This window comes from Lampetra fluviatilis, chromosome 10 (assembly GCF_964198595.1).
Source record: "Lampetra fluviatilis chromosome 10, kcLamFluv1.1, whole genome shotgun sequence".
Classification (NCBI taxonomy): Eukaryota; Metazoa; Chordata; class Hyperoartia; order Petromyzontiformes; family Petromyzontidae; genus Lampetra; species Lampetra fluviatilis.
In genome coordinates this window covers 14,423,524-14,436,039 of record NC_136284.1, presented here as the reverse complement: position 1 = coordinate 14,436,039, position 12,516 = coordinate 14,423,524, and positions in this window count along the sequence as shown.

Below are 12,516 nucleotides of genomic sequence, written 5' to 3'. Positions count from 1 at the left end.
TGCACGGCCTGGCTGCCTTCCTCCATCTCGAGCACCACAAACAAGGCGGGTTTGTAAAACAGAGAATTCTTTCAGAATCTGTGTGAGCGGTTGATTAAAGAATGCTGATCTGCAGGTGTAAATACCTGTAAGTCTACTACCCCCTGTAGTTTGTGCTCTTGTGTCTCAATACAAGCAGCTCATGGTAATGTGTACATTCAAGGTGCCTTGGAATGGGAAGTTATTCATTGGATTGAGGGAGTTGTTCCCAACCAGGTGGTGAGAATGGATATGCAGAACTCTCACGGATACTTTGATTGAGGATTCGTGTATCGTTGGCACTGGAATCGATTTTGAATTCATGCATTTTTACATACCTTCTCGTCGTAGCAATAATAATAATTTAAATATTTCAACCGCCGCTTGTAAATCCACTTCTGGTGCTGGTGGGTGAACACGAATGTGGAATTCCTAACGCCGGTGCATGGCCACCAACAGAGGTGAGCACCACCACCACCAGCTGCTGCTGCGCTTCGAGAAGTCAAAGGTCCCCGCGAACTTTCATTTCAAGAGAATTTAAAGAGGCTGTTCTCATGAATGCTTTGCAAATGGTGGTGAACATGCACAAAGCCTTGACAGACTTGGAGCAAGTGCTGTTAGCGAGCACCTTATGAAGGTCGGCCAGCACCACGCCCGGCCGCCTTTGTCTCCCTAGTGGTGATGTTTACTCACTACTCCTTTGAGGCGGATTCGATCTAGGGTAGGCCCAGGAGGACCGGTTCAGATAATCGTCACTGGTGTTGGCTGTGAGTGGGAATCGAACGCGCGTCACCACAGAAACACATTAAGGCCCTGATATTCAATCCGAAGTGCAGATGGGGAGTCAAGCAGACTGGGGCGTGTGGTAGAGAAGGGAGGAGGTGCCTGGAAAGGAGAAAATTTTTTCTCCATTCCTGGCATGATCATTCTGCTCTTTGTCCAATACTCACAAAGCCTTGTCATGGATATGGTATTACAGCATCACAGAGCAACACTACCACATTGTCATTTATTGTTTCATCTGTGTGCAAGACAAAATGTACTTTGCATAAAATAATTGCGTAATGTTGAATCCAGCTGAGTGTCGTCTCATCATTAGCATGTCGCGAGATGAAATAGCGGCCAAGCGTCTGTTCAGCACATCATTCCTCCAGCCTCAATAACAAACATTGCAGCACCTTGGGGAGGGGGGGGGGTCATGCTATCGAGCGGCTCGCCAATACGACTACAATGTAGACTCACACTGCTGGCTCTGGGTCACGTGGAGGATGAGTCTTCGCTCACATGCGATCGGTGTTCGCGTCTGTTATGTACGCTTGTTTGTTGGACTTTCTTTCGCACCGTACGTAGCCGATCGTGCTCATCGGAGATGCATCTTGAGATGTGGTCACATTTCGAAACTGTATTCATCCGCGTTCGATCTTGCTAAAGTGATTGTTCAGCCTTGGCGGTAAATGTTGCGCATTGCCCGGCCTTTGATAAGCGATGATAACACAGCTGACATCACCTCTCTTTACGACAGGAAACATGTCCAGCTTTACGTGTTCTCCACTCAGGTCACTTTCTGTTGACCTTGGTTTAAAAATAAAAACCCAATGTAAACATGCCGCTTACCGCACTGGAATAAGATCGTGTATAAGATGGAGGTTTATTTGTCTTGATTGTTTTATGAGCTCTCCGATGAGTTTTGTAGGGGAAGGCTGCGGTGGCAGCTGCTGGTGGTCGCTGTGTCAACGTCTCGCTGTTGTTATATCATCTCGCTGTGGATGGAGGCATATTTCACGCCGGGCTGAACAAACACACATTCCTTGTTCGCGTTTGTTCTCGTGATTTGTGTTTCTCAGCACCCTTTGCGCAGACACACACACACACAAACCTTTAACACGGGATCAATTCCGTCACCGCATCCAGGTGTGTTGGTTTTTGTTTAATTTACAACTCGTCGATGAAGACCACGCATTGTGTGCAGTCTGTCTTTCTTTGGTCTTTTAGGCAAATAAAGATTGTGTTTCTCTCTCTATATATACGGGTGCTTAAAATCCTTTAACCCTCCACGATCGTACCTATCGTTGTAATCATCGTCGTCACGATCAGGAATGGCGCTACGGTGTAATAATGGTTATCATCATGAACTTGCAATTCAGAGGTTGCTGGTGCGATCTCTCTGCACGGCATTCGTTGGGCACGTTTCCTGCGCAGCCAGCAGCAGACATTAGGATCATCGCAATAGAGCGGCGAGATGCTTTCGGTCGGGATAAGGCGTGGGCACTCACGCTTCTTCCAAAACGATTGGCGAGTGTGGAGGCGGAGGCGAAATCACCCTCCAGAGGGGCTCTCGAGGGCTTCTTCTCGTGGAGACCCTTCCGCAAGCAGGGCCTTGAACAGACGTTGCAGGGCTGCACCTTTATCTTTTACATCCATCTAATTCAAATCAAAGGCATTGTCTTCGCGAGCAAACGAGCATTGGTAGGGATCTTCGATGGCTCTGTGCCAACAGTGGGAATTCATGATTACAGGGATTATGGTTAGGGACAAAACTGGTTCTAATTTTATTGACCTCAAAGGAGTGATGGGCCGAGTTGGACTTAAAACCTTTTCTAAGTCGAGTGGTGTGACTACACCTCCATGTGTTGGATGCAACAAAACAAAAAAAAGTACCGTGAAAAGATGGAACAATGTGTAAAGATTAATTCAAATATCATTCTCCGATAAGGAGAAAATATGTATTTCCAATAGACAAACAGTACATAACTCAAAACCGCCAAGCACACCCAGACAACCTCAACGTTTCTTTCATTAAATATCCTTTGAATGTGTCTCTACTTGGAATGTAAAAGTGTGTCGATGCTTTGACACGTGTGGACAGGAACTTATCTCCTCTAGTGGCCTACATTCGTATTACAGGTGCCATTCTGTCCGTAGGGTAGCCAATAAAAAAAACCACATAATTGTACGCTATTATATAATGTTCAATTAAGGTGAACAAAAACTGTATTTAAAAAAAATCCTAATCTACGTATTTACAAAAACGTGATTCTAGTTATATCAAGTTTACCACATTTGTCTCCTACAATGACGTGTCAAGTTTATTTCACGTGCTTTTTTATTTAAAATGAGCAGTAGGTGTGGTTAAAACAAGATGCCTTGATAGAAAGAACCAAAGAGTAATACCTAGATAGAGTTTGGGATTTAAGGACCTGTCTTAGTCTTCTTGGTTCTTTCGGTAAAGTCACGTAGAAGGGAAGTAATAAAATAATAAAAATAAAACATAATAAAACAATTCTCACGACGTTTCGGCCACAACGCAAGCAGCCATCCTCAGGCGAAGAATGAAACACCCCAAGCTCATTCTTCGCCTGAGGATGGCTGCTTGCGTTGTGGCCGAAACGTCGTGAGAATTGTTTTATTATGTTTTATTTTTATTATTTTATTACTTCCCTTCTACGTGACTTTACCGAAAGAACCAAGAAGATGAATCCCTGCAGTCACGAAAGCTTTAAATCGAGACCTGTCTTAGGTCACTCTCGTTTAAGTTGTGAAAACAGTTCTGCTGAAAATACACCCCTTGTAGTAGTCTTGGCTTTTGAATGTTTTCACCATGTCAGCACAATTTGCATATTTGAAAACAATCATCTTCTGTGTCAATGCAATAAATTATCATCATCATCAGCAGCAGCGTCATCTGTAGCCTCACCTATAAAAGCATCACATTAATTGTCATGACGATTTGCGCCTTACAAAATACTTGCATACATATCTCGTCTCGTGCTTTTCGCGGAAGCGTATTAATCACAGACATTTTCTCATGACAAATCCATCACTTTTTCCAGCTCATTTTCACCCTCGCCAAAGAGAATGCTGTGGCTTGGGCCCTAAGTGTATGCCTTGTGGTGCATTGTTTCATTAAAATGATTACATTCTATTTTTTTTAATCAAAGTGGTGCATTGCATGAAGCACATGTTAGCAACATGATACCGTCACGTTGCAATGCACAACAGTTACATGAGCTGTCCGTGAAGATTTTGCTCGTGTGATTGATATTGCTCGGCTCTGTGAGAATGAACTTGTGATGCTATCCCATCCTGTTCCTTATGCCAACCGCTTTTTAATGGCATTCATTTCATAGCCTGGCTTCAGCTCACTTGCAGCACGCTCAATGGAAATACATTGATGTGCTACATTTATTACACAAAATATTAATTTCTCTTGAAAAAAAACCCCCCTACAATTGGCTTGGGAATTCTGGTCAGTGTAGACATATGGTGGAAATTTTCAAAAACAATCTATTTGTGTATATATGTATAAAGACAAAGCTCTCCCGTATCACCTCCAATACACTGCTTGGGAAAGTGCTGTAAGCGAGCACCTATGAAGGCCGGCACGGCACACGAGGAGGTGGGTAGCCAGCACCACGCCTTTATCTCGTGAGTTCTGACGTGTATACACTGCACCAGGTTTCGTTTAAGGCTGTAACGGACCCAGGTGAAGCCAAGAACCGACTGAGATATTCGTCAGATGTTGAATTGAAGTGGGCTTGTCGGGTTTGTAGCGCAGTGCTCTTACGAATAAACTACCACGTCACATGCACGCACGCGATTTAAAGTGTCCCCCTGCTGAAACCACCAATGGCATGATGCTCATCTCCTTTACTAGTCCTGAGCTAGTGATGGAAATTTCACATTCCAATGGCCGGACCGGGTGTTTCCATGTATGATTCAGTATAGTACAATATATTTAAACGTTGATTAAGACGATTTATTTATTTTGCAATTTATTAATATACAAGATGTAGAATATTATGTGTTTCAAGTTCCAATTCTCAGACAATGAGCCGTAATAATGTTGTCGTTCTTAAGGTATTGGTGCGAAGTGCACATTCATATGGCCTGTGCCAGTCTCTTCACAGGACAACCAGTGGATTTCGCACAACGTGGAGGGTTCAAGGGCTGAGCTGAATCTCAACAACTATTCAATCTCCTGACTGCTCGCTTGTGAGTCAATTGCTCTGACCACAGCGCCATAATTTACGCTACAAGTTTTATTTCCTGTCGGAAAAAAATGGAGGAAATCCTCCTAACCATATCGTGGCACATGAACAAATTTTAAATCATGAATGTATTTTTTCGTCGAGTAAGTGGCTTATCCATCACGTGTAAATATGATTACTTTGTATAGATCATATACTTATACTGAGTCCTCAGGTGACTCAAAGTTCAAATGTTTGTCTTGCAAGCAGGTAGTCTTATGTCAAACATTCTGGATTTTGTATTTTAATTTTTTTACAAGTCTCCATTGGTTCAGGGAAGTTATTTTATTTTAATAACCACAGGCTAAATACTTCACCAGTGCCACTATGTATCGCAGATTCTTTAAACAGTTATTTTCATTGCCGTCCAAAAGCAGCGCTGTATTGAAAGAAAGCAAGGAATATCGCTTCATGTCTCGTCGCGCCTTTGAGATTAATCCACCTGGCCTCAGGTATCCGTTTTTTTTTCGTATTTATTTGCCATTGGGGGTTGTGGAAAGGTGGGCAGGAAATAAAACACCGTTTGTCACGGCTGCTGTTCCACTGTCAAACACAAGAATGTGTTGTACTTAGACAAGGTCTGCTCAGGCTAAGCTCACAATGAAGCCGCTTGTGCCTCTGTAACATTCACAGCTCACCCACCCCATGTAATGACGCGAGAATGCAGTGGGTCGTGTGACTACCACAGGCTACGGCAGTTGGCCGTGTTTGACATATTTACTCAGAATAGCCTCACACCGAGTCTTCAATTAAAAAAAGCATTCTTTTGGAGCATTGATTAATGTTTTCAATTGTTGGTGGTGTTATGTGTCGGAAGAAACTGGAGTGCCTAGTGAAAACGTGTGCATGGCAAGACTAAGAGACTCTGCACAGAGGGGTGAAGATCCCAACTGCTGTACTGTTCTATTCTGGTCATGTATACTGACAAGAGTAGTACATTTTTACGTAAATATATGACTATTTGTAGCAATATCACCTGCCTGTATTGATTGAATGGATCATTGAATAGGACTTTGTTTTAACAGGTGAGAATCCATTGAAGCTCACTACCTGCTTTGTATGCGAGCGGGGAAGCCATCAGTTATTTTTTTCAGAATGTCGGTAGCAGGCACTGTAATATATTTGACCATACCTTTCATCTAGCCAGGGGGGCATGATGGCCGTGTGCTCAACTGACAATCACAAGGTCACAAGTTCAAATTACGGCCAGGGGTTGGTTCACTTCATCATTCTTATGGAGTTGATGCATTGAGTACCACTTTGCGTGGAGTCAAAATTGATTGTCCTGTAGCTAAATAATTCCCCAGCCTTAGGAAAGTGGCATTCCCACCACTGGACGAGCACCAGTAATGAAGACGAGTGTCGTCCTCATGAACGTTTGAGTTTCTGGAACACAATATGACTCTACACGCACACGGCAATCTGCCCTTCCCATTAAGCAACAACTTTGTGCCGTCGTTTCTATGATAAATTCCACCCTGTGCACATCTAGATATGTCCCGTGAACTGAACCGCGAAATCAGACACTGCAAGGACTGTATTCAGCCCACGAAACACAGCAATGCACTTCCCACCTGGGTTTGCAGTTAATGTGCTCAACAGAAAGCGTGTAGCATTCGCGGGCAATGTAACAGAACCGAATTAAGCTGTTTACCTGTCCTTGTACCGCTAACCATTCAACATAATGTGGGAAAGAGTTCTAAAATGTGGAAAGAAAGCACGTGGTCATGTACTCAGATATGTATTCCAATGTGGTGGGCTTTTAGAAGGGTATGTTTAAGGTTTAATTGTTGTGATGAATTGTATTAGCACTTGTTAAACAAGCCTGACTGCTGATGAGACCCAGGTCAAAACAGACTCGAAGTTTGCTTGCTTAAAAAAGGTGGATGGACTAAAACATGTTTTGTTTTGTATGTCGAGGCACAGAACGGAGTTCTGCTGATTTACAGTAAGCTATATCTTGGATAAAGACCATTGTAATTAACCACTGCAACACTCGGCATGATTCTCTTAGACAACATTCCCCTCTGTGGCAGAACATCGCTGCATTCGCAGATTATAAACATAAGAGTTCGCATGTTCTCCAAGGAGAGTGAAAGTGCTGGCTTATGTCTATTTTTTGTGGAATAACAATAGCTGCATAAAACAACACGGAGGCACTGCACCAAGAGCGAGAATGGGCTCTCTTCATCTTAGGAGGCCTTTCAAGCGAACAAGCTTTTGTTGACATTAAGTATAAAAGTATGCTTAGAACACTTTGGAAAAACATTTATGGAACATTTTCTGATTGCAGGAAATCCCAAAAGTACACTTTGAGAGCCTGGGGATTCTTCATGAGAAGAACAAAAATTATTTGCAATAAAATAAATTACAATTTACAATGATTTGTTTCTGACTCTAGTAATGCCAAGTGGTTTGTTTGGTGAAAGGGGATTCCAAACATTGCTTCGCTGTCACTGAAACAGATTTTGAACCATATGTAGCAGGAAATGTGTTTTTTACAGGAATTTTAATCTAACCAAAATTCCGCGAAACAATTGCCAACAGTGTTGATGTAATGAATTGTAGATTTCTTTGCAATTCTAATGAAAAACAAATAATATTGAAGGGCACGATTATCCATTTAAAGACTGTGGTTTGTTGTGTACAATCGATATCAAAATTCTGTCTCGGTGTAAAGCAAAATGAACTTGATTCACCCCGCTGCTCTTCACCCAGTACCTCCCAATGAGCACGGTTGGCTACGTACGGTGTAAAAGAAGTTAACATACTGTACTTGCATACGCCACGCATTGCTGGGCAGAGAGTACAGCCAGTCAACGGGCAGCTCGTGTGCGGTGGGGTAAATGGGGGATACTTTTTCAAGATGTCTGGTCAGCATGGTAGAGTCGGACATATATTAATTAGAAGTGTTCTTTAGAACTCCCTCTAGGTGGAGGGCCTCCTTCTGGCAGTGATTTGAGCAAGTAATTGCAGTGCTGCTCCTTTGCTTTCCAGTCAATATGTCTATATCCATCGGTGTGGTACTATCTGTTGAGCGCAAGTGGAAGTTAGAAATGTAAAATGCAATGTATCCCATTATCCTGACAGAGTCTGTAAAATTACACATGACCGAAGCGTCTGGACAGCGAGTGGCCAGAAAATGGCATTATGTTCAAGTACTGGATCTTGAATCCATCTGTTAGAGCTTTGAGGAATGTGCCATTAGTACCACTGGCACACGTCCACCAACGATGATGAGTGCCACACCGCATCCTCGTTTGTTCAAGGAGACACTTTGACATCGGTAAAGACTTTGCATTTCAGAATGGCCGCTCATAGACCATCTGTGCTGTTCTAAGATCCAGCAATTTCATGGGTCCGGTGTGAGGTTTTGAGTGACAAGGACCGACCTAATCGCTTAGTTATACCATTGCTACTGTAATGTTCTTCTTCATCAAGGCACAGAATCAAGTTCATTTCCAGAGGAGTTCTTCTACATTGGGATGTTTTACCGCGGACAGCTGCTCTGTATTGTATAATTGATATGGCTGATGATCACACCGAATTTGTTAATAAAACAAAGTAGCCTTTTGTATTTTTTAAAATCAACAAACCAGTTTATAAACGATTCAAAAGTAAATACAACCTAAGACTCGAAATTAGCTCAATTAGGTAATTTAAGCTTTAGAATCGATTCAAATGAATCAATGCATGGGAGGACAATGCGATGCAAATGATGCATCATTTTGTGATTATGCTACGTAGGAAGTGGTGCAATAAGTACAGAATAACAAAAACAGTCTACAAGTTAAGCATGTAGTTCTTATCAGGTCCCATTCAAAGTGCCTTTTCCAACTCGTATCCACTCTATCTCTCTGGCCTCGCTATGTATTTTCTACAAAGAAGGACCATTGCCTGAAACGTCGCCAATTTAGACATACTTTTCATTTTGAGGGAGCCCACAGTGCTATTGACGCACGTGTTGAGTTCACTTGTTATTTCCGCACGGGAAATGCCGGCTTCTCATTGGCTCATTCTAACCCCGCACACATAGTCAGAAAGGCGGGGGGCGTGGCTTATCCTGAGATCTACCTCCCCAACCAATCACATCCCGCCATTCCGATGGCTCATTTGCATACCAGGTGTTGGGAGGGGTGCAAGGAACCGAGCACGCGGGAACTTAAATCTGCTCGGCGCTCACGAGTGGTCCGTGCCAACACGCAGACAGGGGCTTTGGGGCTCTTTAGATTGTCACGGTGGCGAGAAGTTAAATACCTCCTTGGGTTCGAACCCGAACCTTGATGCCTACTACATATGTGGAGTTTGTGTGTCTCTCTCCCCGCGGTCGTGTGAAATTTTATGTTTTTTTTCCGTCCACATTTAGTATCGTGTGTTTAGCTGCGATAAATGTCCACTCGATAAGCCACTTCGCTGAGCTATCATTTGTGGCCAGGTCGCTTCTGAAAAAGAGATATAGCTCAGTGGGCTTTACCTGGTAAAATAAAAAAAATCGGTCATGATTAGTCCATTGTTGGATGGAGACTTCCTGAATTCTGCCACCAATCTACCATGATCCTACAATGTCATCCACTTAGCACCGTGCACACACGTGCTAATTTCATCACTCCGTCTCCTCGGTTGTATGTCCTCGTGAACAGGTTGCACGTCTTGGCTGCCATTGGTATTGGTCGAAATGTGACGTGTTCCTGCGTCCAAACCTACTTACATCTGTTGACAATTTGAACAATGCTCGTGATCCTGGGCGCGTTCTCTAATCCAGGCGTTCCTCTTTCTCAGTGTAATTGCAAAGAAGTGCATTTCCCCACGCTTCTTTGCAAACTTTTAAGAGTTTTTGTTTCTCTTTATCTTTCGTTCATGACTGTTTGTGAACCATATATCATCGCAGGCAGTAAGCACTGAGTAACACCTGCTTCTGTTGGCCCACGTTGCTCTATCGGTCGATTGTTTTATTTTTTTTCACGTCGAGTTCAGCTCTCGCAAAGCACTCCGAGCAAAACGCTTCTCACTCGTCCGCCCCGTTCCACCACTTCGGTGCCGCCTTCCCCGACAGGCGGCGACAGCAAGGGCGTGTTCACACGTCAGAAGGGCGTGTTCACACGTCACAAGGGCGTGTTCACACGTGACAAGGGCGTGTGAACACGTCACAAGGACGTGTTCACACGTCACAAGGGCGTGTTCACACGTGACAAGGGCGTGTGAACACGTCACAAGGACGTGTTCACACGTCTCAAGGACGTGTTCACACGTGACAAGGGCGTGTTCACACGTCACAAGGGCGTGTTCACACGTGACAAGGGCGTGTGAACACGTCACAAGGACGTGTTCACACGTCACAAGGGCGTGTTCACACGTCACAAGGACGTGTTCACACGTGACAATGGCGTGTTCACACGTGACAAGGGCGTGTTTACACGTCACAAGGGCGTGTTCACACGTCACAAGGACGTGTTCACACGTGACAATGGCGTGTTCACACGTGACAAGGGCGTGTTCACACGTGACAAGGGCGTGTTCACACGTGACAAGGGCGTGTTCACACGTCACAAGGGCGTGTTCACACGTCACAAGGGCGTGTTCACACGTCACAAGGACGTGTTCACACGCCATTCATTCCTCCACCCCTACTGCTCCCCACCCCCCCAGTACCATCACCACCAAAGCTTTGAGCTGCCATTGCGTTGCACCAATTCGTTTGTCAAGCCGTGTTTTGAATGTTGACACGAGGGGGTGGGGGGGAGCCGCGTGCTCGGATACTACCTCCCAACACACACTGCTGAACACGGAGATACGTGAGCTCAGTGACGACGATGATGACGATCGAACTCCTCGCGCTGTGCAGTGAATTGTGAGTCTCAACTGGCACGATGGCTTCTGCACGACTCGTCGAGGGGCGTGTGCCACGCGGCTGTAACGCCGCGGTGCTGTGGAGGCGACCTTTCTGTTACGACCCCAAACCAAGTGCCCGGCAAGGTGGGCAGCAATCTGATGGAATTGAATCCGTCCGTATGGAGAACCTTTTGAGTGTTATCTCCTCGGCTGTGTTTGGGGTGTTCTCTATGGTTGCTCCAGTTTTCCTCCCAAATGCCAAATACTCATGGCAGGATCCTCGTGAAAATTATCAAAGGGGCTTTTCTGTAAAATCTAATTTCATTATTATTATTTCCTCCAGACCGCTGGATGATCGGTGCACACTTCCTTATTTGGACCATCAAACTCTTATAAGTCACCGAACGCAAAATGAAAAATATGATTGGTTCCACGTGATTTTAGGAGTTAAAAATAACCCTGCAAAATATGTTGAAATGTGTTCAGATAATTTCGTATCTTATCATGTCCTCAGGTTTTTCCCTCCACATTTAGAAACATACGTTTAGACTATTCTTTGGTTCTTTCGGTAAAGTCACGTAGATAAAAAAATGTAAAAGTGAATAACAAAATTTTGCTATTATGTTCAAATGATACGGCATTTTGTTGAGCTATCATTTGTGTCCAGGTCGCTTTTTAACAATGAGTTAATGACTCAGTGGGCTTTGTCTGGTAGGATGGGGATGGTTTAGTTTTATTTGTACGTGTGTTGGGTGATTTGTTTACCTTCATTGTGCTTTGCACTCCTATTGTGTTTTTCTATTGTTTGTTGTTGTAACGTTCTTACCCGGCCCGACTGAGCATCTGTGAAAAAGAGCTTTATAGCTCATCGGATTCCTCCAGGAAAAATACATATTCTGATGCTGATCATTCAGCCCACCACAGTGGACATGGGGCACGAGTGATACACGCGGCTCTGCTCAGTAGATCTGTTTATGAATGAGTTGTATTGGTGTGCTCCTCTGTGTTTGGTGAGTCACGTGTGTATTATTATTTAATATATGTATATTGTCTGTGCCGTGGCAAAGTTGTTTTTTTTTGCACCGGTCGTTCAGTAATTGGCCCAGACAGTGGAAAGCATTCAGAAGGTGGAAAAAAAAGTAAAAAAAAAATACTAAATCAAGTTGAGATTTATAGTACATTGCCACAATGTGTCCTTTACATTTATTTACTGTAAAACTCAGACATACCAAAATACAATCAGTTCACCCGCATGTCTATATTTACAGCTGTGCCAAGTTTAATTAGGCTGGGTTACATCGCTCGGCCAATAATGGCCTACACGTGTGCACACGCTGCCTTGATGAGACTATAAACATCGCGTGCGATTTGGTGTAAGAGACAAATAATTGGTGAGGTTTACGAATCTCGCGTAGACAGGTCAGCTTCCTGTGTGATCGCATAGAGCCATGATCTCTTCACTGATGGATACAGGCCGCCCAGGTTGTCGCCGTCCTTCACGTTCTCGTGATGCGACAATCAACTTAGTGAGCTGATCTCATCTCCATCGCCGTCTTTGTCTTCTTCTTGAGCGTGTGTTCTCCTCTGGCTGCCATTCTGTGGTCAGTCTCAACTATCGGCCGTCATCCCCTTTCGCAATGTA